Source organism: Sturnus vulgaris, chromosome 16 (genome assembly GCF_052056855.1).
Source record: "Sturnus vulgaris isolate bStuVul1 chromosome 16, bStuVul1.hap1, whole genome shotgun sequence".
Classification (NCBI taxonomy): Eukaryota; Metazoa; Chordata; class Aves; order Passeriformes; family Sturnidae; genus Sturnus; species Sturnus vulgaris.
Genome location: NC_142258.1, coordinates 5,421,928 through 5,445,480, shown reverse-complemented (window position 1 = coordinate 5,445,480; position 23,553 = coordinate 5,421,928). Strand labels below are relative to the sequence as shown.

General features: G+C 40.2%; 2 protein-coding genes across 4 annotated transcripts in view; one reads left to right on the top strand and one right to left on the bottom strand.

Annotated features, from left to right (window-relative positions):
* CHLSN (cholesin) overlaps positions 1-23,553 on the bottom strand; it is a 121,016-nt gene that overhangs the window by 48,514 nt on the left and 48,949 nt on the right. The gene's annotated exons all lie outside the window — the stretch shown is intronic.
* The window catches only part of GPR146 (G protein-coupled receptor 146), a 46,523-nt gene that overhangs the window by 17,093 nt on the left and 5,877 nt on the right, over positions 1-23,553 (top strand). Inside the window, exon 2 of one of the 2 annotated variants that reach the window (XM_014869982.2) lies at positions 5,069-5,110. The gene's annotated coding sequence lies outside the window, so the exon portion shown is untranslated. Of the gene's footprint in view, positions 1-5,068; positions 5,111-15,074; positions 15,408-23,553 lie in introns of those variants that run through there. The other variant, XM_088174344.1, reaches the window with a different exon arrangement.

Genomic DNA, 23,553 nt, shown 5'->3' with positions numbered 1-23,553 from the left:
AAGCAAATAAATTTCACCAGAAGACAAAATGCCAAAAATAACAAGGAGTGACAAGGAGCTGACACACACTGTATTTGTGAACCTAAAACTGAAAAGTTTAGTCTCATATTAAAATGGACTAAATTAATATTTCTCTAACAGAAGAGAGACACTAAACTCTGACATTAATATTTACTATTGTGGAGAGCAGACATACAGAAGTGAAGGCAGCATCTGCCACTTGGAAATCAGCTGAGTGACTTCAGACCTGGAACTTGTGCAAATCCGTGTGTACCATAATCTAACATAAAAATATTGAGAAGCATATCAAGTTAGGCTTGTCAGCTTTAATATTTTCTGGTGATTTGAATGGGGCCAGAGAATAAGATAAGTATCTTTACAAATCCAGTTGGCTTTACTTCAAATGGAAGAGCTTGTTTCTAAGCTGCACAAGAACAGGAGCCCTGTAAAATCAAATTCTGAATGCAAAGCCAACCCAGTTCTGCTCATCATCTTGTAGTCTGAATCCTGTCTGCAGCAACAGTTCTTGGTGAGCTCACTGTACTTCCCTGAAATACTGTACAACATACAATTATTTTGGTTAAGAATTTGGGGGGTTTTTGCATCAGCGCTACATTCATCCCAGGGACAATCTCTAATCTTGGTCTTTAAAAAAAAATTAGATTTTCAAATGAAATATTAATGAAATATTTTCATTGGCACTGATAAGCTAAGATTATTGGAGCTTTCTTTGCAGCTTTTAGGAAGTTTTTTAATCAAGCTGGTTAGTATTCCCCATTTACCAATGCAGATCGGCTTAATTTATTTAGCAGCTAAAACTTGGAGCAAACAACAGTATTTTCAAAACAAATATATCAAGTTAAATTAAGCAAGGGCAGTTGTGGTTCATCTGAATCATATGGCTCCAGATTTCAAATCTAAGCTAAGGAAATAGAGGTTATGACATCCTGCAGCTGCGACAAGTCGTGTTCATAAAGCAACATTAAATCAAGACCACTTGGCCAGTTCAGGCAGTTGCTTGTGTGGAAGTGAAAGATCCCATGAGAACATAAAAAAAACTAAAGGTTCTGGTGTCCCAGCCAAACCCCCCTTCCTTCACTTAATGCTACCAGGGACTAAGTTTCTTCAGAGCAAATGACCGTGGAAGGTTGTTGGCAAGTAATTGCTACTGATTTATTTACATCCAATAACAGGGAACAGCAATCAAACACTTGGGTGAGTAAATTACAAATACTCCCATGCTACACAAATGCCAAGTGCCAACTGCCCCTCGGTACTCTGGTTTTCAGAGAGATGCTCTGGGTGATTTGATTCACCATAAGGCCACGCAGATGCTCACATCTGCACAGGGACACATCAGTGGCAGGGAGGAGCAGCTGGAGCTTCATCGAGGCACTGGTGGGGGTGCTGCCACTTATAGGGGCACACCACGACACACAGAAGTTTTCAGCAAGGAGTTTCAGGAAGGAAGAAAGGATTGGGTCTGGAAATGTTATTTTCCAGTCTCCTGTTTTGTAGCATTCGTCCCTGGAAGTGAGGCCAGGCGTGATGGAGCTCTGAGCAACCTGGTCCTGGTATGTCCCCAGCAGTGGGGCTGAAGCAGATGATCTTCAAAGTCTCTTAAAACCCAGGCAGGTCTGGGATTCTAGGATTTTAAGATCTATTTATTGATACAATAAGTACTGATAAAATACCTGAGAGTTGGCATTTTCAGTTAGAGCAGATAAAAAAAAGTGTTTTCCAAAAATTCTGTGAGAGAGTACTGGTGGCTGAAGCAGAGGAACCATTCACTGGACCCCTGAGTACCAGGAAAAAAGTGGCTGTAGCTTTTCCGCTTTTCCCTTTTTAATTCCTCTTTTTTCTCCCTTTTTTTTTTTTTTTTTTTTTTTTTTTTTTTTTTTTTTGTTTTTTTTTTTGTTTGTTTGTTTGTTTGTTTTTTTCTTGTTTTTTTTTTTTTTTAAGCAGGAAGAAAGCATGAAACAGTAGCACTGGTTATGACTTTCATGACACTATCTGGATGCCAGTGTCATGCTGTGTAAACATGTGGATCCATTAGACAGTTGTTGGAAGCAGTGAATTCCAAATTTGATCTAGTGATAGGACTCCTGCTGTTTGGGAAAAAAAAATGGGGTTGCGAAACCACACAAGGAAAATGCTTCAGATTTCTTTAAAAAAAAAAAAAAAAAAAGCAAAGCACAGCATGAACAATGATGTCGTGGATGGGCTGCACATCCCAGCCTCTGGCAAGTCCTGACACACAGAAAAAAAACACCTGAGCTCTTGTCTCTGTAACTTTGTAAAACTTAGTCCAACCTGAAAGGATAAAAACATTTGCACAGAGAAAAACTCACGTCCACATGCAGAATACAAAGGATTTTCCTTGCTAAACGACAGTCTGCACCAGTGATTTATATCTTCTTGCACATTTCTTGGGCAAGCTACTGCCGGAACTCCGGCCGGAGCTCTCCAGTATTCCCAGCGATGCTGGCTGGGGAAGGGAGTGGTACTTAACTGCCTTCCTTTGGTTTGTGCTGGCAAAGCAGCACTGCTTGCTTTGTAGTACTTAATGGCCTAAAACACACGTTGAAATTAACTCCTTCATTAGCTACATAGCTGCTACTCCTTATCGCTTTCATTTTTCTTCATTAGAGCACTGCAAAATTTTATGTTCTGATTCGGAATTCTGTATGATTAATACAACACGTGAATTATATTTGTTAGAATATAAAACACAGGCCTCATGAATAAAAGTATAATTACACATGACCTTTGAAATCATACTCCATTCTTTAAGCTATCTAGAAATAACTATGCTCATTCTGCCCATGCCACAGTTTCATTTCAAACTGATTAACCAGCATTTTATTCTGCTCAAGTTGCCTACATTAAAACAAAAACCAGTGAGTTCAGCTCCCAGCAAAACTGCAAACCCACTTAAAGGCTATCACTACAGAACTTGTTATTCATCTCCAAACACTCAGAGATGTGAAGAGCCGTGTGTATAGCTCAGCATTTACATTATGATTCATGTTGTGATTTAATCAATCCTGAAACATTATTTACTACATAAAAGAAATTGTACTTCAACAGCAAGGATCAGAAAGCAAGAAAATCAATGCAGAAGGGCTACTGAGTAACTAAGGAGGAAAGCAGTGAGTCACACGTTATCCTTGGGAAGCTGCAGCAGGTCAGCAGGAGCAAAGCTGCTCTTTGGAGGCTGCTGGGTGACCACAGAACCTTTCTCCAGGCCAGCCCCAAGGGCTCCATGAGCACACAGCAGCATTCCTTGGAATGCAGATCCCAGCAATGCACCTTGCTATGCATATAAAGAAACCGGTGCAACTTTGCCAGCTGAATTCTGCAATTCACATGTCTAATTCTAGTGGCACCCATACCCACATGGAGGTGAGGCCACAGGACACAAGTGAAGCACTGAAGGACTGCATTGCTCAGGGGAGCCATCTCCTGCAGCCTGGCCGTACACAGCTGGAGCTCCCAGAGCTCCAGATGTGTCACAGCTGTACGCAGGTGGGACCTCAGCAGTGAGAGGCACCCGGGGAAGCTCTCCACAATCAGTTTCTGCTCTAAAGCACGGGGCAGCTGGCCCACTGCGTCCCTGAATGTAACTTAAATTTGTATGGAAGTATGAACAGAACAGCTGCTCCTTTTTTTGCGTGGATTTGTGGCAGATTTATTTTCGCTCTCGAGAAGTGAGGCCAGTCAGAGACTGTGATGAGCCAGGCACTACTGCAGGGCTTTACAGCCATCAGAGGTGGTGTTGGGCATTTCCACCTGTGTGGCACATCTCAAAGACATGTGGGCCATGGAAATCCCTTTCTCTTAAGATCAAGACCACATAAAAATAGTAACAGCTTATCCTTCTATTTACTATTCTCCGTCAAACTATGAAGCTAAAATTGCAAGCAAAATACTGGTTGCACTGTTTGTTTTTCTTGGGCCCTTAAATGCCAACCACAAGATGTCAAACAGAGGGCAGAGAGAGGCCAAGGAGAGCTGGAGAGCTGGGGAGCCCTGGGGAGACTGGAAAATGTGGTAACAACCATAACTGGTGCTAATAGTAGACAAAAAGTGCATCAAAATGAGATCGGATCTTTTACAGACCAGAGTTGCACCTCCCAATAAAACTTTAATACAAAAAAGAATGAAGTGGCATAGGCAGCTATCTTAAAACATTTTTTCCCAGATAAAGTGTTCTATTTACCTCAAAGTTCAGTCATAATTAAGTACCCTTGAACAAGTTACTCTTTCTTTTTAGGGGAGAACTCATCTACTCTTATTAAAGTTTGCCTTTCTCTACAAATACTACTGTTCAATCATTAATCTCAGCTCAGACCTCTTTAATTCCTTATGTATGCCTGTTTATTTTTTTTTCCTACTGCAATACATATGGAAATTAGTGCTTTACTTCTTTTTTTTTCTCCTCTAGATAAGTTACAGCTGCATACCAAAATAGTGGTTACAAATTCTGAGTGGACAGATATATTACACTTCTTATAATGCAATAAAATAAAATTCTCTATATTTTCCCCCATAGCATGCAAAGGAGCAAACACATACTCAGTAAAGTGAATTAACGTGACACTGTGTGGCAAACCTGCCACTTTTTACAGTAACAAACCAAAGTGACATTTATCGTGGTTTCATATTACAGGACAAATATTTCATACCAAGACTGTTACATGTCAGTTTTAACCCTCCAAGCGTGACATTTTTAATGAGGAGAAGGAAGTTATGGTTCTGTTTTTACATCAATCTACAGCTTTTATTCAAGATCTTCAACTCACAAGTGTAAATAAAACCATCAGCCCCACTGTGAGGTATTACAACATCAAACACCATAAACAGTTATGTTACAGATTTTCTTATCACTGGATCAAAACACTGGGTATTGTAAATGATACACAGAGGTGGTTTAGGGAGATGCAGGACAAAAAGATGAAAGTGATCTATATTTACCAGATTTGATTAAATTTTGTTTTAATTTCTTTCAGTCACCTAGAAGTAACTATTTCACCTTTTCTTCTATTTTTTCCTTTTCTCCTCCTAGTGGCTCCATCTCAGACTGACATTCTCCTGGGCTGCACCTCATGTAAGTAGAGCTGTAGCAATGCAGTGTAATTATTATTGTGCATGCTTATTTCATCAATGTAAAACTGAAAATATTTACCAAAACTGGGACTTCTAGACCTGATACTTCTGTAAAAAGGTACTGGATTACCAAGTCCTGACTGAAGACGTAGCTGAGATAAATGATAGTAACTCTCAGATTGTCCTTCTCAAAAATCACAAACCAGCCACCTGAACAGTCTCATGAAGTTACAATCAATTTACTACATCTTTGTAAGTTTGTGAAATCTGGACTCTGTGGAAGTGTCCCATCATCCTTGAGGCACTCCAGGGCTCTTTGCCAGGCAGGGAAACCTCTGGAGAAACAGACTGGAGGCACATCAGAAGGTATAACTGGCAAATAACTGCACACTGCTTCCCAAGCCATGTGAAGAAGGAATAGAGGCTGCAGTGCCTTCCTGGGAGAGCATCCTGACACTTCAACTTGCCTTGGAAGCCAAGGGCCCATGGGAATGAGAATCATTAGCAAGGGCTGCTCAGGGAAAGGGGAAAGGCAAAGCCAAAGCCAAGCTGGCTCAGCAGGGAAGTTGCACCTTTAGGAAAGACATCTAATCTAAACTTAATCTGTTTAGATTTAAAGGACAAACACAAAACTTCATCTTCCAAAACGTCATCATTCCATTCAGGTGAGCACTGATGGTGCAAACACCACCAAATACTCCGAGGGGGTATTTGCACACAGCAAAAGAACGTGCTTGGGTACAAGGGGTGGCACCTGCTCAGCGTGGAGAGGAACAGGGGACTGGTACAGCCCAGTCTCATGAGCAAAGGATGAGGAGCCAGGAATTATTTAATGTTCATTCCAGCTCTGCCAGTACCAGCTGCTGCTCTGTTACTCTCAGCAGGTCACCTCATCTGTTTCATATTCTCCTGTGTACAATAAACATTTTGGTGCCCAATGTCCAACTCCCAATTTAACATTCTAGTCATAAATGCACTGCCTCCCTTTACTTTGATAAAGTACAGTCAGCATCAATAGTAATACTTTTTAAAAATGTCTTTCCAACTATTGTGAAACAGGAGCTGTCTGGTTATGGAGTACTTATTTTTTATGTCAGTTTACCATAGGGCCTCTTTAGCCACAGGCTTACAGCTGGAGGCCCCAAGGCATTTTTTGGGAGTGGAAACTTTTTAAATTCAGCTCTTAACAAATTTCCAGCCTGCAGTATGTTTTTCATTAGCCTACATGGTGTTATAATAAATGATGCACTTCCTCTTTCATTTTATGATTTTTTTTCTTTAAACATGCAACAATTTTTCTGTGTCTGTTTTTTATTACTTTCAATATACTCAACTACACTAATCTTAGAGACTGTGTATAAAAACAGAAAGGATATATTAAATAAGATAGCAGCTACAGCAAGATAAGCTTTTAAATTTAAATTCTTCACTGAAGGCCAGTCATAAAGCCATTACATGTATGCAGCTCCATGGGCAATCACTTTTTTAGAGGCTATTGTTAAAATAAAAAAAAAAAACTGTTACCCAAATACCTAGAGTTGGTGTAGAAATGGCTCCTCCAACATAGTCACCTTCAAGATATTCAGTTTAAAAAGTCTAATCCCAATGGAAATTGTCCGCTGCAGGTCCCATTGTATGTGTTTGCCTGCTCTAAATATATTTTTAATACAGTTGATACATACACTTTTTTAAGATAGTCTTCCTTCTATTTTTTCCCTCTCTCCATAATTTTTAATAAGAATGTATCTCTGGGGGCTGACAGCACCAGGAAAATCAGGCAATGCCAACAGGAAGAGATTCCAGTCAAATATCATCATGTCTGGCATACTGTGTTTTATTTACAAATCTTTGATTTCCAAATGAATGGCAGTTCAAAGTACATATGAAACACAGACACTTTGTGCTTTTGTACATAGAGATTGTTAGAGATTAAACCACTTTTAATTAAAGACTCAAGCAGGTGTCAGTTCATGGTACTCTCTGAATTTGGTTTAAGAAGATGTATGTTCCACAGTTCCCCAGCAGCATATGAAATGCAAGCAGAATCAAAGAGACTTTCCTAAACAAAGCCAAGAAAATCTACTGTGTAAGAGGTTTTGAAGTTTGCTACTACTGATCTGTCATTTATGGAACGTCACATACTTCCTTGGGAAACATTTTAGAACACTTAAAAAAATAAACAACCCCCCAGCAAACAGTCCCATGAGACAGAGCCCCAGGCCACACAAGATGTATTAATTTCAGTGGGGTTTTGCTGTGCCTCTGTTTATGCATCCAACTACCCAGAGTTAGTTTGCAGTATCAAGGCCTAAACTAGATCATTTAAGAGCATTCTGGACTCAAAAAAACATGAGTTTAAACATGGAAATGGAACTACTTCCAAGTAATTTTTCTCTACGTTATACTTCACAGTGAGAGCAATATGAGGGGCACCCTGCTTCTCCACTACTCAGAGATGCTTCATTTCTCCTGTTAAAGGAAATCCAAAGATTAATTTAAAGCCATCTGATGAAAATGCCTTAATATTTACCTTCATATTTTGTAGTAATATATAGTGAATTCAAGTGATTTCAAAAGTTATCCTGGATGCTTCTCATTTCAAGATATTAAATATTGGCTCTCAGAAATTTCCATTACACATTGTCTGACAATATTTGCTGCTCTGGAGTACATGAACTGACTTTTAATTCTTACAGAGGTAATGATAATAAAGTTTGGAGAAGTTGGGCACAGGTGACATTTTAGAATTTCGTATTTATTGCAAGTCCTTCCTTTCCAGGTCCATAAAGTAAGTGTAAAAAAGGGTTAGAACTGCCAAATGTAGAGATTCTCTTGATCCTTTCATCAGTTATAGCTACTCTCAGACTGGTCTCCTAATCACCCTTTAAAAATGAGGGCACCACGACATCTTGGCAGCAGTGTTACAGCTGACACCTGAGGACAGTGAAGGAGCACACCTGTAATCCTGGGATTTTATAACTAGTAAATCACAAGCTGAAGTCCCAGACCCAAGAGCAAGCCAGTACAGAGCTGTGGGAAGGGAAAAGTGAGGGAGGCAGAGCCAGGGATTCACCAGCTGACAGTCAGGGGATGCAGGACAAGCATGGGACAAAGAGCAGAACAAAGAGCAGAACAAAGGCTGCTGACCAGCCAGGGCTGTCATCTGCAGCACTAAATACCAGCCTACAGCCCAAATGCTGCTTTATGCAAGCCACAGCATGGCTGCAAAGTTTAAAGGTGGCACAGGATGCTTAACATGAAAGCACAATTTTTGGAGCTTCAGCTGATCCCAAAGGGAAGTCTGAGCACTCTTGTATAAACCAGCTTTCCCTTTTGCAGTTACCTTCCCTTCTTTATTTATTACAATATTGCATACAGAGAAATATGCATATAAAAAATGGTAGAAACCAAGATCTGACTGCTTCAGCAATATGGTACAAATCGGGGGTAACCACAAAGGCTGAAATTACAAAATACCCACCAGTGCAACCAAGAGGTACACATGGCTCCTGAATTTATCAAGTTGGCTGCAGACAGTGTAAGGAATCTCCCTTAGCCAGGAAGGAAAAAATGCCTAAATTCAGGTGAGACTCTTTTGTGAGGCTATGGCAGGCACAGGTTACAAAGTGAGTCTTTGTATGGCTGCTCCACCTCCACCTTTATTTGCTGGGAGCTGGTTATGTAACTAACACAAAAGAAAATAACCATTTCTGGGTTGTTTTCCTTTGCAAGCCCTGGGCTGCCGGGAGGAACTGAGAGAATTCAAAAGCAGCTTCCCCTCTGTTGCTCTTTTGGGTGTTTCTCTTTGAAGTGGCACCCTGAGTGGCTGCTCATTCACCAGTTTTGTAGGTAGCCTTTAAAGCAATACTTTCCACCCTTCAAGCTTAAGTACAGAAACATACAATTAATTAAACCAAGTTAGTGGTGTTATTATTTCAGCCTTTTATTTCTACTTGGTGTCAGACTCTTAAGACGAAAAGACTCTTTGTAGTAGGATTTCAGACACTCTGGGGAAAATTATGAACTTTAAGACTGATCTGATCTGATCTGATCTGGTTCGTGCAACACACAAACAATCTAAGGAAACCATTTAGCTACTGCTTAAAGGAATATTCATTCTAAAATCCAGAAACAGAGTCAAACTTTGCAGTGTTACTGTGCTGTATTTAACTGATGATTTAACCTTTTGTTTTGGCATGCTATTTTTTAATCACTTTTTTCCCGTCAAAAGAAGACTCAGCCTAAAATACGGAATTTTTGCAAAGTAGATTTCCTAGCCAGGAAATCTTTGGTAACAGATAAATGAACCACTAGCCTGCCAAATGGTTCTAATGCAACAAAAATTGCATCTATTGCTGCTTATAACTGTAGTGACCAAACACCACATTACTGGTTTCCAAATATTTTCCTGGTGTGAAATGTTTGTAAATCAATCTCTTGCACTGTTGTTGAACTCCAGGAACATTCCCCAGGATGATTTTAGTCCTTAAATTAAAAAAAAAAAAAAAAAAAAATCCCACATTATTAAGAATTACTATGGAAAAGAGATCTTAGTAAATCTCTCTTACTGTAATGGCTCACTCCCATTTCCACATACTGTGTATGTTGTTTATTTTCATTCTTGCAGCATGGGATTTTATAGCCATAATTATCTTATTTTCTCATAGTACAAACAGTCCAATTTTCATTCATTAAGGTCAATATTTTAATTGTATACTTCCTCTGTTTTTTTCTTCCCTTTAAAATTTGCTATGAACAATAATTACAATAGATTTATGCTATCAAAATATCTCTTGGAGTAGAGATTTATTCATAAATTGTTTTTTCACATGAGCATAGATCAAAAGTGGCAATAGTAAAATGGACAGCTAGAGGAAATAATGTTTTAACTCCAGTTCCATTCTCCATAACCTTCAGAAGAAATTTACAGTCATGGAACTTCAAATATTTTTGTGCAACTATTTTCTCCAAAATCTGGAAGGCTTCAAGGAGTAATGTGCAGTCAAGCAGATTTTAGAAGCTGGTAGCACTTCATGGTCAGCTGGCTGTGAAATCCCACTCACTGCCATAGTCTGGAGCTTGCAAACTTGGTGCTTTACAACTTTTTTAAAGGGTTGAAGGGTGGGGAGGCTGCAGCCAAGCATTTGTTAAGGAAGACAGTAATACCCTGGACTTTTTCCTTTGCTTGTGCTTTCTCCAGTGCTGCAAAGTGAGCTGTAGTGCCTTCAGCCTGTCCTGTAAGCTTCACAAAATACACCCAGAGGGTTAAAGCCCTTCCTCCCTCCCCACCACCTGAGGTCTGCAAAGGAAAGAGCTGCTGAAAGCCTGATAACAGGAAAAGGTCAGGAGCTGTGTATTATATCCTGTATGTTTGGATTAGCCCACAATAGCTAAATAAACTGATCTGATGTCTAATGACATTTTCAAACAGTAGCTAACAAAATTAGCCAAAGTATGCAGAGACAAAGGATGCACACAGGCACACCAAAAAATATCTCCAGTACAGCCTCACAAGCAATGACCTAACGGAATTTCAGCACTTTGGCCACACCAATCGGGGTCACATATAAAGGAACTCAAGTTAAAAAACCTGCTGACTAGAAAAGACAAATACTCCTGCCTTGCCCATTATTACCACTTCTATTGATACTCAACTGTCAAGTTTTTTTGCACAAAACCGTGGTTTTTAAACAGAATCATGGTCCTTTTGAAATAGAACAAAAAGCGTGCTACTGACATGAGCCACAAGCTTGGAATACTTTGGGAAAGCTTCTATGAATTAGCAGGGTTAGCAGGTCTGAGGGATTTTCACTAAAAATCACGTGAGGACCCCGGGTCACGTCAGCAGGGGAAGGAGCTGGGATGGAGGAGGCTCCCACTCCTCTAATGATGGAGCTGGGATGGAGGAGGCTCCCATTCCTGTAATAATGGAGCTGGGATGGAGGAGGCTCCCACTCCTGTGATGATGGAGCTGGGATGGAGGAGACTCCCATTCCTGTGATGATGGAGCTGGGATGGAGGAGGCTCCCACACCTGTGATGATGGAGCTGGGATGGAGGAGGCTCCCACTCCTGTGATGGTGGAGCTGGGATGGAGGAGGCTCCCACTCCTGTGATGGTGGAGCTGGGATGGAGGAGGCTCCCACTCCTGTGATGATGGAGCTGGGATGGAGGAGGCTCCCACTCCTGTGATGGTGGAGCTGGGATGGAGGAGGCTCCCACTCCTGTGATGGTGGAGCTGGGATGGAGGAGGCTCCCACTCCTGTGATGATGGAGCTGGGATGGAGGAGGCTCCCACTCCTGTGATGGTGGAGCTGGGATGGAGGAGGCTCCCACTCCTGTGATGATGGAGCTGGCACAAGGAGAGTAACCCTGAGCTGCCTCAGCTGCTGGGTGCACTGCAGTGCCCCTCAGAATGAGCTCCTCTTGTCCCACCTGGACACCAAGCAGGTGCCACTCGCTCTCTGGTGGCCCTCAGTAGAAAAGAGGCTGTCACAGATCCAGCTTTCACAGCCAGTTTCACCAGAGCTCACCTGGAACAGCCCTCAGGGAGATCTGGGTGAATTCCTCAAACCAGAGGCGCAGGTTCTGAGGAATGAATGTATGATTAATGGGGTTGCAGCACCGGTACAATTGTGGTCGCCTTTTTAAAGTTTTCCATCAAAGTTCTTGCAACCTGAAATACTGCAGCAGATGAAAAATGAAAGGGACTCAAAGCTGTGCCCATATAAAAGGCAATGCTAAAGCAACCAATCTAAAACTTGCAAATAAGTCTTGCTTACCTCAGCTGATTTGTGCATTCAGTTTAATTTTTTATGTAATTACCAAAGCATTTTCAGACTTGTTATGACCAAATAAGAACTTGCTGAATAGTCACACTAAGATGAAACAGAAATAAACAGTCCTGAATGAATCCCATTAATACTACACCTTGCTTTACACTTAAAACAGTAATACTGAAAATGAGAAGGAATGTCAGTGGGGATTGGCTTCATTCTGTGCAATGAACCAGGAGATCTTTGCCCTGAGTCTCTATCTTGAATAACCAATTGCTTGCATTCCTTTGGAAGTACCAGCTTAAGATAAAAGTCTAATGAGGAATATTTGTAATAATCCTTTATATGAATAACCTCTCTTTATAGATATTCTGCACGTGGGTATGAAGGGCTGCAACACACCCACTAATTCACTAATATTGTAGTGATGTTTCAATGAAACCACTTCAGCTCATAAAAATAATACTCTGCCAGCCACAGTCCTGAATAACTATTTTCACTTTAACCTTGTGATTTGTTTGATCCACCTGAATCACTGACTCTGCCTAAGTGCACGGAGCACTCCTGAAAGGTGAACTTCTAAAAGTCATTATAATTTCGAACAAAATTGAACAGAACTTTGTTTTGGTCCCATTTAGCTTCTGTAAGTAAAAACTATTACTAGGATTGCCTATCAGTTAGATGTAGCAGCACGTTAGGGAAATAAGCACCTTAAACATATGATGACTTAAACATTTCAACCACTACAGATTATTCTGTAAACAAAAACCTGCACTGTTCATATCCCACCTTCATATTAACAAAGTTACCTGTAATTATGAACTTCAGGGCTGTGCATTAATTTTATAGAACCATCAGGCATGAGAGACATATTTGGGGTAAGATGGACAGGGAACTGCCTTATTTAATTCAGTGTATGAATCAAGCCCAAAGCATTGAACAGTACACTGCACCTGAAAATTAATCTTGTTAGGAGACCTCCAAGGCTTCTGTGATCCCTGCTGCTTAGAGGTGACAAAAACTGCATGATGTTCTCTGTGTGTGCCTCATGCTCATACCAGACACCTGTCCAGCTGAACATCTGCCATCTGCACAGCAAAAATAACCTGGCTTGTGCTTAAAGGTGTTTTAGGTCTGGGCTAACTTTCCTGGCAGGTCACAGAAGAGGCTCCACCTACACTGAGGTTTGTGCTTGCTGACTTTGCAATGAGACAGAGTTAAAAAATAAGTCACTAAAGTAACCTCAGCGTTTCCCTCAGTCCCCTGGCAGCTGTGTGGCCAGGACCAAGTCTCAGCACTAAACTCCATCCACAGATCTCCCTACAGATCCTTCATTCATTTTAGGGTTAATATCCCCTTATGGCTGATAAGTAGAAGCATATCTTAAACTTTACTGCTCTGGGGAAGCCATTAAACACAAGAAATATCTGGAAAAGCTCTATTAAGTATGACTGTTGTTGAAATGTGGACCTTTATGGTCAAAGCACAACAATCTCCTCTGCCCCTCAAGTTCCTCAGCTAACTCTGGGTGATCAACTACTAATTGTTACTACAAGCTGTAGTTACACAGCATAATTGTGTCAGGGATTCCATATCTCTACACTCAAACAAACCTTGTGGAAAGTCTGCTGGACAAACCCAACCAGGAAAACAGGAAAAATATTAGGTTGTGGGCAGTGCAGCCTAAAAGAAAGTGATGGACTGGTGGGGCCTATAAGAGCAAGCAGTTGCCTCTATAAAACCAAGAGAGCAGCAGACTGCAAGGAGCCACGTTATTACCTCCTGCTCTCCCTGGAGACCAGAGGAGTGCTATTCCATCTCCCAATCTCTGCATGTTTTTCCTGCAAAAAGCTGATACGCTAAAGTTTATGAGGTCTGAATTTCAAAAGGAAAGCACACTTCCCCTTAAATTCCACGCCAAACTGTCACTGGTATTATCAAATATAAATCAACAACACAGTTTGAGTTTTCTTCTCTGTGTTTCAAAATACAAACCATACATAACGGCTTAACCAAATGAGTGATAAGTATAAAATATTACAAACCATAAAAAAAGGAAAAGTCATAATCCTGGGCTGCCCCACACTGTCTCCTCAAAGAAATATTACTTCAGAGATTAAAGAAGTGCTTGTTTATTTAATAATTTGACTGATCTCCAACAATAGAAAATCTAATGGAAAATACTTATATGGGACCTACAAGCAGAGCTGCAGTGTGATAGACATTGTAAATAGAGACTTGGGGGGTTTTAACTTTAATATAAACAACAGAAGCTTGGCCAAAGGGAACAAAAAAAATAACTGAACTAAGCAAGTACTTAGATCATAAATACCAACACTCAGAAAGTTCTCAGGTGTTAACCTTGGAGCCTATCTCAGAGTCCTGTTGTGAAGTTTTAGCTTTTAAGAAACTGCAAAATTAAAAATAAACAACTAATGGTATAAAATAACAAAACACATTTATATTACATACAGCAAAGAAGATACACATAATAACATGAATAACATGAATAACAAATTCTTCATTAATTTTATGGGTCAACTCCTTTATGGCTGATACGTAAAATCATGTATTAAACTTTCCTGCTTCGAGGAGGAAGAAGAACACAAATTATTTCTTCATTATAGTTTAGAAAGGCAAATTATTTAAGGACTATTTGTATTCAAGCTAAATAGATGGAATCATGACGTTACAGGCTTTTTATTCAAATGCAAAGAATTTACATTTAGCTGCCACCTCATTAAAGTCAGATGATAGAGCAGCACCATTTTCCCTACATTACTTTTTTCCCCCCAATTAAAATGTTTCTTCTGAATGCTTAAAGGAATTCTGAGGTTTACAGTATTTTTAAAGCTCGCACTGGCTCCTATTCAGGTCTAATGCTGGTTACACTGTCTGAAGTCTCCGGAGGCCGAGGGGGTGTTGCAGGGCTTTGCTGAGCAGGATTGTGTTTCGAGGGGGGGATGTGACTCCCGGCATAAATAACTGTGATGAGCAGCTCTGAATTAAATCACATCTCACTAACACAGTATTTCTGCCAGCTTGGCTCGTTCTGCCGTGGGTCCATGACTCAAAGTGCACAGAACAGCTGCTGTGATGGTCACATTGTCCTCCTGCACCAAAGCCCTGCGCTGTTTGTCTCCGTTATGTAACGGCACCAAAGGCTGCACTGTTCCCCGAACCGCAGCCTGTCCTTTCCAAAAAAAGACCTCTCCAAACCCTTTCACAGCCAGGGGCAGGGTCCACAGCACCGTGCCTAGGGCAGGATCAGGCCCTGGTTTTGCCAGAGCTGCAGTGGGAGCGTGTGGCTGCAGCTTAGGGGATTACGAGCACGTATGTGCAGGACAGTCACATGCAGCCACAGTGTCCGAGGGCACTGCGGCCACAGCGGCTCTGCCACTGCTCACTCTGCCCCAGAAATGGGACACTGCCAGCCCTGCTCAGCTCGCTCCACACAGGCTCCGCCTTGATGGGCAAAATGCATCTGCCGGCCATCAAGGGACAGCAAGGCAGTGCCTCCCAGGTGAGATTTTAGCAGTTCTCCTTGTAGATTGCTTTCGGTTTTTAAGAGCCTAGAAAGAATTTACATCAATGCATCTAAGCCTTGGATCAGTAAAAGTGAACGGTGCCGTCATTAGAAAACAATGTTTGGCTTTTAGATAACAGTTCTTTAGGGAAAACATCACTGTTTCTATTTGTCACACTCCCACTTTTATCTGGTTGGTCAAAACAAAGTTACAGTAGCTTTTCTTGTGCATATAAATTTTCATGCACATTAAGCTAGATTTCTCAGTGTTTCGTTAGGTAATAACTTTGTGTTTTATTTTTATTATTATTTATTGCTCTGAATATACAAGATCTCTATGTTACTGTATATTAAATGTAGAAGTATTACAGAAGAGGAGAAGTAGAGCAGAGGAATTGATCAAAAGTTCATCCAATTAGTCTTGAAGAGAGAAAAAAAGTTCTCACTGTGAGATCCTTACGAATCTTTAATTCATAAGATAGTAATAAACATGCAGCAAACCATACTGTGAAATACTACTGCAAAGCAGATAGATACAGCAGTAACTAATTAACTAATTAATCACAATTAAGTTGCATTTTCATTTGTATTATAAGGGAAGGTAAGCCAAAGGAAAACTTCAAAGCACCAAAAATTTCCTAACTGCTTTCAGCAGAAGCTTTGAATAAGCAGAATGACTGCTGTCCTTTTAGCCTCCATAAGCATTTTTAACTACACTAATCACTGTGATTTTTGCGAATCTGTTTTCTACTGTACGTAGCAGAACACCTACTTTCCCTTAGGGCTCTGTCATCTGAACTTTATTTCGTCCTGATAGAAATGCTGAAGCAGCATAAAAGGCAGCACCCTGTTTGTCATGCCAGCGTCACATCTGGCACGTGTTTGATTGGCTCCATCATTTAGGTCTGAGCAGAATTCCATGGATTTCTACACAAGTCAGACTGATTCTGAAGTGATAATCAAACGTCTGGTCAAAGTGATTCACGTAAACATCAATGTTTGTGATTTGCACTTCAGACTGATTCATCTGAACTCCTGCATGCAGGATCTGAACATCAGATGCTATCAGAGTATTCTGCATATTTTCCACAACAGCCACAACAAGCGTGGCTCATTTAAGTGAAGACAGACCAGCAGGCTCCAGTGACCTCCCTACAAACTGTGCTTTACTGTTCTCAGCACCCAGTGCCTGTGTGGGCTCTGTAAAAACAACCACTTATCAATCATTAGTAAGAAACTGGCTCTCTGACAAACTAATTACTCCTCAGGCTTCCACCCATTAGCACAGGAGGAAGCAGATTACACATTTATTTTTGTGGTGTGCTGACCTCAGCTGGCACCAGGTACCCACCAAAGCCACTTTATCACTCCCCTCTGTAACTGGACAGGGAGAGATAACATAACTCAAGGCTCATGGTTTGAGAGGAGAGATCACTCACCCATTACCATCCTGAACAAAACCGACTCAACTTACAGAAAAATTAATTCATTAACCATCAAATTAGAGCAGGATAATGAGAAATAAAACTGAACACCTTCCCAAAAGCTTGCCATGCAAACCCAATATAATTTTACGTATCAGGGCTCCTTACAGTAACAAAGTTGGTTTTGCTTCCTGAAGCAGCCAAGACTTATTAAAAACAGCATGTTTTTATGAAAACCTATGAAGGACACTGAGAAATCTCTACAAAAAGTCTGTTCAAATTTTTGGAGAGTTAATTGCTGTATGGCATGTGAATGGATACACTGCAGTTAGTAAGCACTAGTTTTTATTTCCATGTCATTAATGTGGCTGTAGTTCCAGGAGTCTGCACAAATCCTAAGCATGGCTTTCCAAAATACCATGGAATGGATGCAGTGTGGGCAGCAGGTGGCTACTGGTGGTAGACTCCAGGTGTAACTTCACAGATGTTTGTGTAATGGAAGGCTTTAGGTTTCAAGAGTTCAGGTTTACAGAGGTCTCCTTTGCATATTTCTTTCCACAGAATTACTTTGGTTTTTTTTGGTTTCTTTTTTGGCCTTGGAAACATTTCCAGCCTCATGCTGGCCTGGAAAAACAACACCCAGTAAGAGTACCTAAGGAAGCATCCCCACCCACAGGTGTGTGGAAGGATGGCCAAGGACTCAAATCATCAAATACTTAAACCTGTCAAACATTTTGATGACTAAGGGATAAAAACTCCCTGTTGCTGATAAAGTGGAGCAGGGAGTGGCACATGGCAAGCAGTAGATGGACAAATCAGTCATGTCAGAAAGATGCCTCAAGCTCCTGGTAAATGTAAATTCTTATTCTAAATCTTACCATGTAATAATAACCAACCTTAGATCAGCATTAATGTTATACTAGACCCCTGAGAATGTAAATTTAAAATATTTTCTTCTGACATTTTAAATGGAATAAGATGTAATCAGTAATAATTCACGTTCATCCAGGAGGCAGCTATAAAATGCTATTTCCTTCACCAAGCAGTGAAAATTAAAAGCCACAGGAGTGTCAGGAACAAGATGTCTCAGACTTGCCAGCAATTAACAGAAAGATATGTTTATCTCCAGCGGATGTGACAAATTTTGAAATAATTTCAGCCTTACTGCAACTCTGCTGAGGGCTGATTTTCCCCTTCAAACTCTAAACGCAGACCTGCTTTATAATTCTTCTATATGCAATCTGATAAAGAACCATGTCAATATTTCTGCTTTTACTGGAAACCTGGTCCCTGTGGTCAAGAGTCTGTTCCACAAGAGTTTCCTCCCCAGCCAACGTGATGGTGTGGTTGATAAGTCACCGAGTCAGCTTTCAGCAGTGTTTCTAATAGGGAACAGCATTATGTTATAGTTTCCAGGAAAAGTACCATCTGTGCCTCCTGTCAGTCTCTGCAACTGGCACTGAAAGATCTGTGGGGAATGTTTCTGTACTGCCAAATTTCAGCAGAGTTCCTTGCCACAAGCCCTGACAATCAGTGGGGGAAGATAAGAGCTGCTGTTTCCACCCTGCCAGCTCACCGAGCCAACTCATTTACAGACTAATTCCAGCACAGTCCGTGCACCTTTGACACTCTCTTCCTGGAATAAATTCAGACAGCAAAGCCCAGAATTGCCATAAGTTGCATTAATTTTGATTGGAGAGAATCTGTCTTCTTTACTGGAGTGATGCTGATTTACATGAACCAGAACTACAAACATTCTTTACATGGAGCCTGGGCAATTCCAAAATGCTGGAAATCCAGAGATCCAGTCACCTGCTGTCTGGTAAGAGGTGCAAGTGTCCTGTTTGCAGTTACTAAAGACGTTATCTAAACAAATAATTTTACCATAAAACTGTGTTTTATATTATCTCAACTACTAAAAAGGCTTCAGCAGAAGTTTCTATGATATGATGATCTTTACATAAAAAACAGGAACACATAAGTTTCATAATTTTTTCCCCCAAACTGGTCTTAACTGACCTGTTGCTCTACGGTTTAAGTGTCTGTAGATACAGGGAGCAAAACTCCTTGTATTTAAATATTGATGATTGCAAGTTATGAAAAATTTATGGATTAATAATAATAAATGAATGAAATATTTTTATTAAAACAGTGAGATAAAGTGTCTGCTAAGTCCCAACTGCTCTGAACATCAATATCACAACAGTAAAGATACTTCTGAAGGAGTCTGTAACCTTGTTAAATCCACTAAAATGTAGTACTTCATATGTAAAGAATATGCAACTTACATTGTTTTAAACTGAAGGAAATTATTTGCTTGTGTGCTTCCCCAGAAACTGAAATTTTCTGTATTTTTTAATTAATTCTTTTGGTTTCTGTGGCTCACCAGTTACAAGCACACTGAAAATTCTCACAAAAGTTAAATTTTTTTAAAAAGTTTGTTTTCAGTGAAGCAGTTAAAAGAATTAATATATATACATAACAACTTGCAATCATCTTGACACTGAATATTATTTAAGGTTGTTGCTACTTAGTTTTAAATAGGACAGCTACATCAAAATCAGCTTCCAAGTGCTCTGAAAACATGGAGCAGAATTGCAGCAGTGCTGACTGGCTGTTCAGCACTCTGAATGGCGCCATCTACTCTGCTGATGCTTAAAAGCTGTCACTTCTTGTATTCCAACTGGTCAACTTTATAAAATCCAGAACTGGAAGCACCTTATGTAAGCTGATTTTCTAATGCTGCATTCATTCTAATTATTCCTGTTATTTAATACACCATAAGTTCCTGGAAGTGAATATGAATACTAGGAAAATTACTCAGGTTTTGTTTTACATATAATTTTATCTTTTAAAAAAGCTTTATCTCATGGATATTTGAGCATCTCCAAATTGTGTCTCATGTCAGAATCCTTGGCAGCTAAGGCCTGTAGATAGATGAATACAGGTAATCACTGTGTAAATTCATTCTGCCTGATGGAATCTTCACCTTTAGAAATGCACAGAAGTAAGGTATTTCACTTTTTGCAGTGATGAAATCTTTAAGTATTAGAAGTTGCATTGTTCACTCTACAGTGAATTCTTTCTTGCTGCACGGAAACTTTAAAAAAAGAAACAATGTCATGTTTTCCATATAGAAACTCTTACAGAATTCAGTGATAAAGCTAAGTCAGGAAGGGGTGGAGCACGACATCAGTGCCACTCATCTGATGGTGGGACAGGGAGAACTGAACAAAACAAGGCTGAGTTTATGGAGTTAACCCCTGCAGAGCCCCTGGGGCAGCTGTTCCCAGCAGCACAGCCACTGGCGACCCAGCTCCCACAGAGACTCCACTGCCAAGAAATAAACAGCACAAAAAAGGAGAATTTATCTGGAGTGGCAGATGTGCCTGGCAGATAGCATCTGTGTCTGAGCAAGGGATTCCTTCCAAACAAATCTTGAGGGGCTGCAGTGCTGGGCTGCCTCCTCTCCACAGAACCTCCACCCCATGGCAGTTGGTTATTAAACCTTCCAGAGCAGCACCACACTGCCACTCTCCAGCAGATCTCAAGGGCTCTTAGACACACCGTTTAGCAGTTTTGATTATGGTTTCCAGAGAAGCTGATCTTTTTTGTCTTCCTTTATTGGAGTATATTATCTGTTCTCATTAGCTTTAAGCTGCTTAGAAATTGGGAGGGAGAAAGAAAAATAAAGCAAATACAGTTATTAACTTCTGATGTATACAAATGTTCTGAGTAACCTTCTATGAACTCTAAAAACAGAAGAAAGTTCTGGAGTTCTAACCTATGAGAGAATATGCACATCCTAAAAAACAGTTGCCATACACTAAAATCAAGTTTTCCTCCTTCTTGCAAACAAAAAGCCTATCTGAACTCATTTCTTGATGCTTAGTGACCCATGGCAGCAATTTGCAGACTTACTTTTGACATGGCTTTATATGAACTCAGGTTCCCAAAGAGCTGAACAATCTAAACAGATACCAAATGTGCAGTTGACATTGTCAATAATTACATTAATAATTTTACATATTATTTATACATTTAGTAATAACAATTACAAATAACAACAACAAAAGGTCAAAACAGGAGGGAAAAAAGCGTCTATTTAGCAGGTTGCCAAGAGGCTGGGGCAGTAAGCAGACTGTCGTGGCACAGCTGGGGTTTGAATCACCAGGTAGCTGATGTGCAGGTGATTTACCACAAAAATGGTGCTCACAGAATGAGAGGATAAACAAACAAAACAGATTGCCAGCATCTGTGGAACAATAACAACCCAGCAAGTGAGGGGGAGCCCACAGCAAGGAGCTCTGAAGACAACATATATTCAGAATTTCTGGAAAAGCAGACTGACCAACTTCAAAGGGTGGCCAAAGCAAAATGCAAAGAGCAATTTCAGGAGCACGAGTAGCTCTTGTCTTGTGCCATGTGCAACAGGAATGCACCCTTACAGCTCTTGAGAATGCAATCTTTATTGTTGATTCAAAATACCAAACAGCCTGAGAGGTCCTGCAGGAAAGTCACAAAGTAGAAGTGAAAATGTGTCATGCTTGGAAACCGTGTCATGATTGGGATATGATACTGTGTGTGTGTCACAAGATCAAATAATGATGGGAGGTGCAATGTTAATTGTAAGGGGGTCATCAGGGAGAGATAAAGAGGAAAACACTGGCCAGGCAGATGTGAAACTCAAGGGGTATTTTAAGAAACCAGGAAATTTATAAAAGAACTTATGCATGGATAAAATGAGTGTTAAAGGAAAAATATTGGTCCAAGAGAAGGCAATTACCTATAGAGCCAGAAATGGGTTCACAGCACTCAAACTGTGTGGAATCAAGCAGGAGTGGGCAAGAGTTGGGTTATATAAGTGAAAAATCTTGGGTTTATTTTAATTATTAATTATTGTTATGCTGCTACTAAAGCAAGTTATGTAGCAAAAAGAAAGGGTTTAGAAAACCAAAACCCAAGGCTAATGAAGGGTGAAATCAGCAGGACCAGAAGGTTGGGTGACTGCTCTTCCATGAGTTCACTTGCCACGAGTGGCAAACCCCTTGTTCCCTCTCTTTCAATTGACCTACTCTTGCTTTTTGATCTGTACTTTTAAAAATATCCAACATAGGCTTATTATATTCAATCCTACTTTGTATCAGTTATCCCTGTTGTTTGATCCTGCCTTCTTTCACCCTATATTGCACTGAATTAACCACACTATAAATGGAACTAATATCAATTATGAACTTCCCCCTGCCAAACTGGTCAATGGTTTCACCACAAAGACATAAATGATAGGGTTGGAAGGGGCCTGTTTTTCAGCCCAGCCCCCAGTATCAAGCAGGATTTTCTTCTCCACTCATATTAAAAGCATTTTATCTGAGCTGTATCATTACATTATAAACAGCAGCAACTCAGCAACTACATGAGAAAAGTATATTCTGAAACCTACTTGCCTGCACTGCTGCATTTTTCCCCCCTTGCTTCTAACCTGAGCTATTTAGTTTTACTTTTCTGTATATCCAGCCTACAAGTCACTTGCTAATCCCTGTGGTATGTATATAAGCTAGTAAGCCTAAAGAAATGTCATGTTACCCAGACTGAGAGGTAACAGCAATGTGACACTTCATTCTCCAGGACTTCAGAATTCAGTGTGTTCCCCTTGATGTACAACTAATTGTAGGTTTGTCATTTTCCATAAATATTGATCATCCACTATTTAAAGGTTTAAGAATTAATCCAGAAGTAATATTCAGTATGATTAAAGCACCTTTCAAACCCTGATGAGGAGCTGACAATCTAGTAAGTCATGGTTTATATATACATACAGAACTTCTGGCCATGATTTTTAATTTGCTCAGTCTAGATCTGAAGCAAATCTGTGCTGCCCAGCAGAGCTCTGTGTAGAGCCCAGCCTTCCCCTAGGCAGCACCAGGTTTCAGTCTGTAGGAATTAAGAGATCCTGTGGGAACTCAAGAGGACGTGACAAAGGTACAAACGTTTGGTGTGTTTAGAGACTTACCTTGCTAGCAACAGCTTTATTAGCTGTGTACTTCACTAGCTATTAGTTTATAATGACACCACAGCTTGTGAAAACACATTCAGGGGTCAGATAAACCAGGTAAGAGCTACGTCACAGATACATGATAATAGAGCAAGTTGACAAACCATGTATTTTATAAACAAAAAGTCTCCAGAGCAAAGAGACAGTACTGCAGCTGGATGAAGGGTTAGTTTTTTAAGTCAAATAAAATAATCCGAGCATAGAATGGTCATGCTTCAAACTCTTACCCAACCTGCTCTGCAACTTAGTGCTGCATCATGAATGAAAACGTCTGAAAAAGCCTGACTGCAGCTATGGACTCTAATACAACTGAGCAGAACTTCATTTTTTTCTCATTATTTAGAGTTCATTTTATGGATCTTTTCTAAAACAATCTTTGCCACCAAGTGATCTCAACTTTTTGTGATGTGTTGCAAGAAGTTTTTTCTTAAGTACTTCATGGACATTGTTATCTAAATAAAACCACCTTCAGCTTTAATGGTGTGTAAAGAAATTGGCTTTTGGCCAAGTATGAGCACTGTAAAAGTGCTTCTACATGAATACCTCTCCTACTTTGCTGTTTACCTGGTGGACTTAGGATGTTTAAAGTCCTTCTCAAGTTCTGAAGCAGCAAAAACGTGATGTCACAATCTATAACATGGAGTTACCTACAGCACACATATAATTC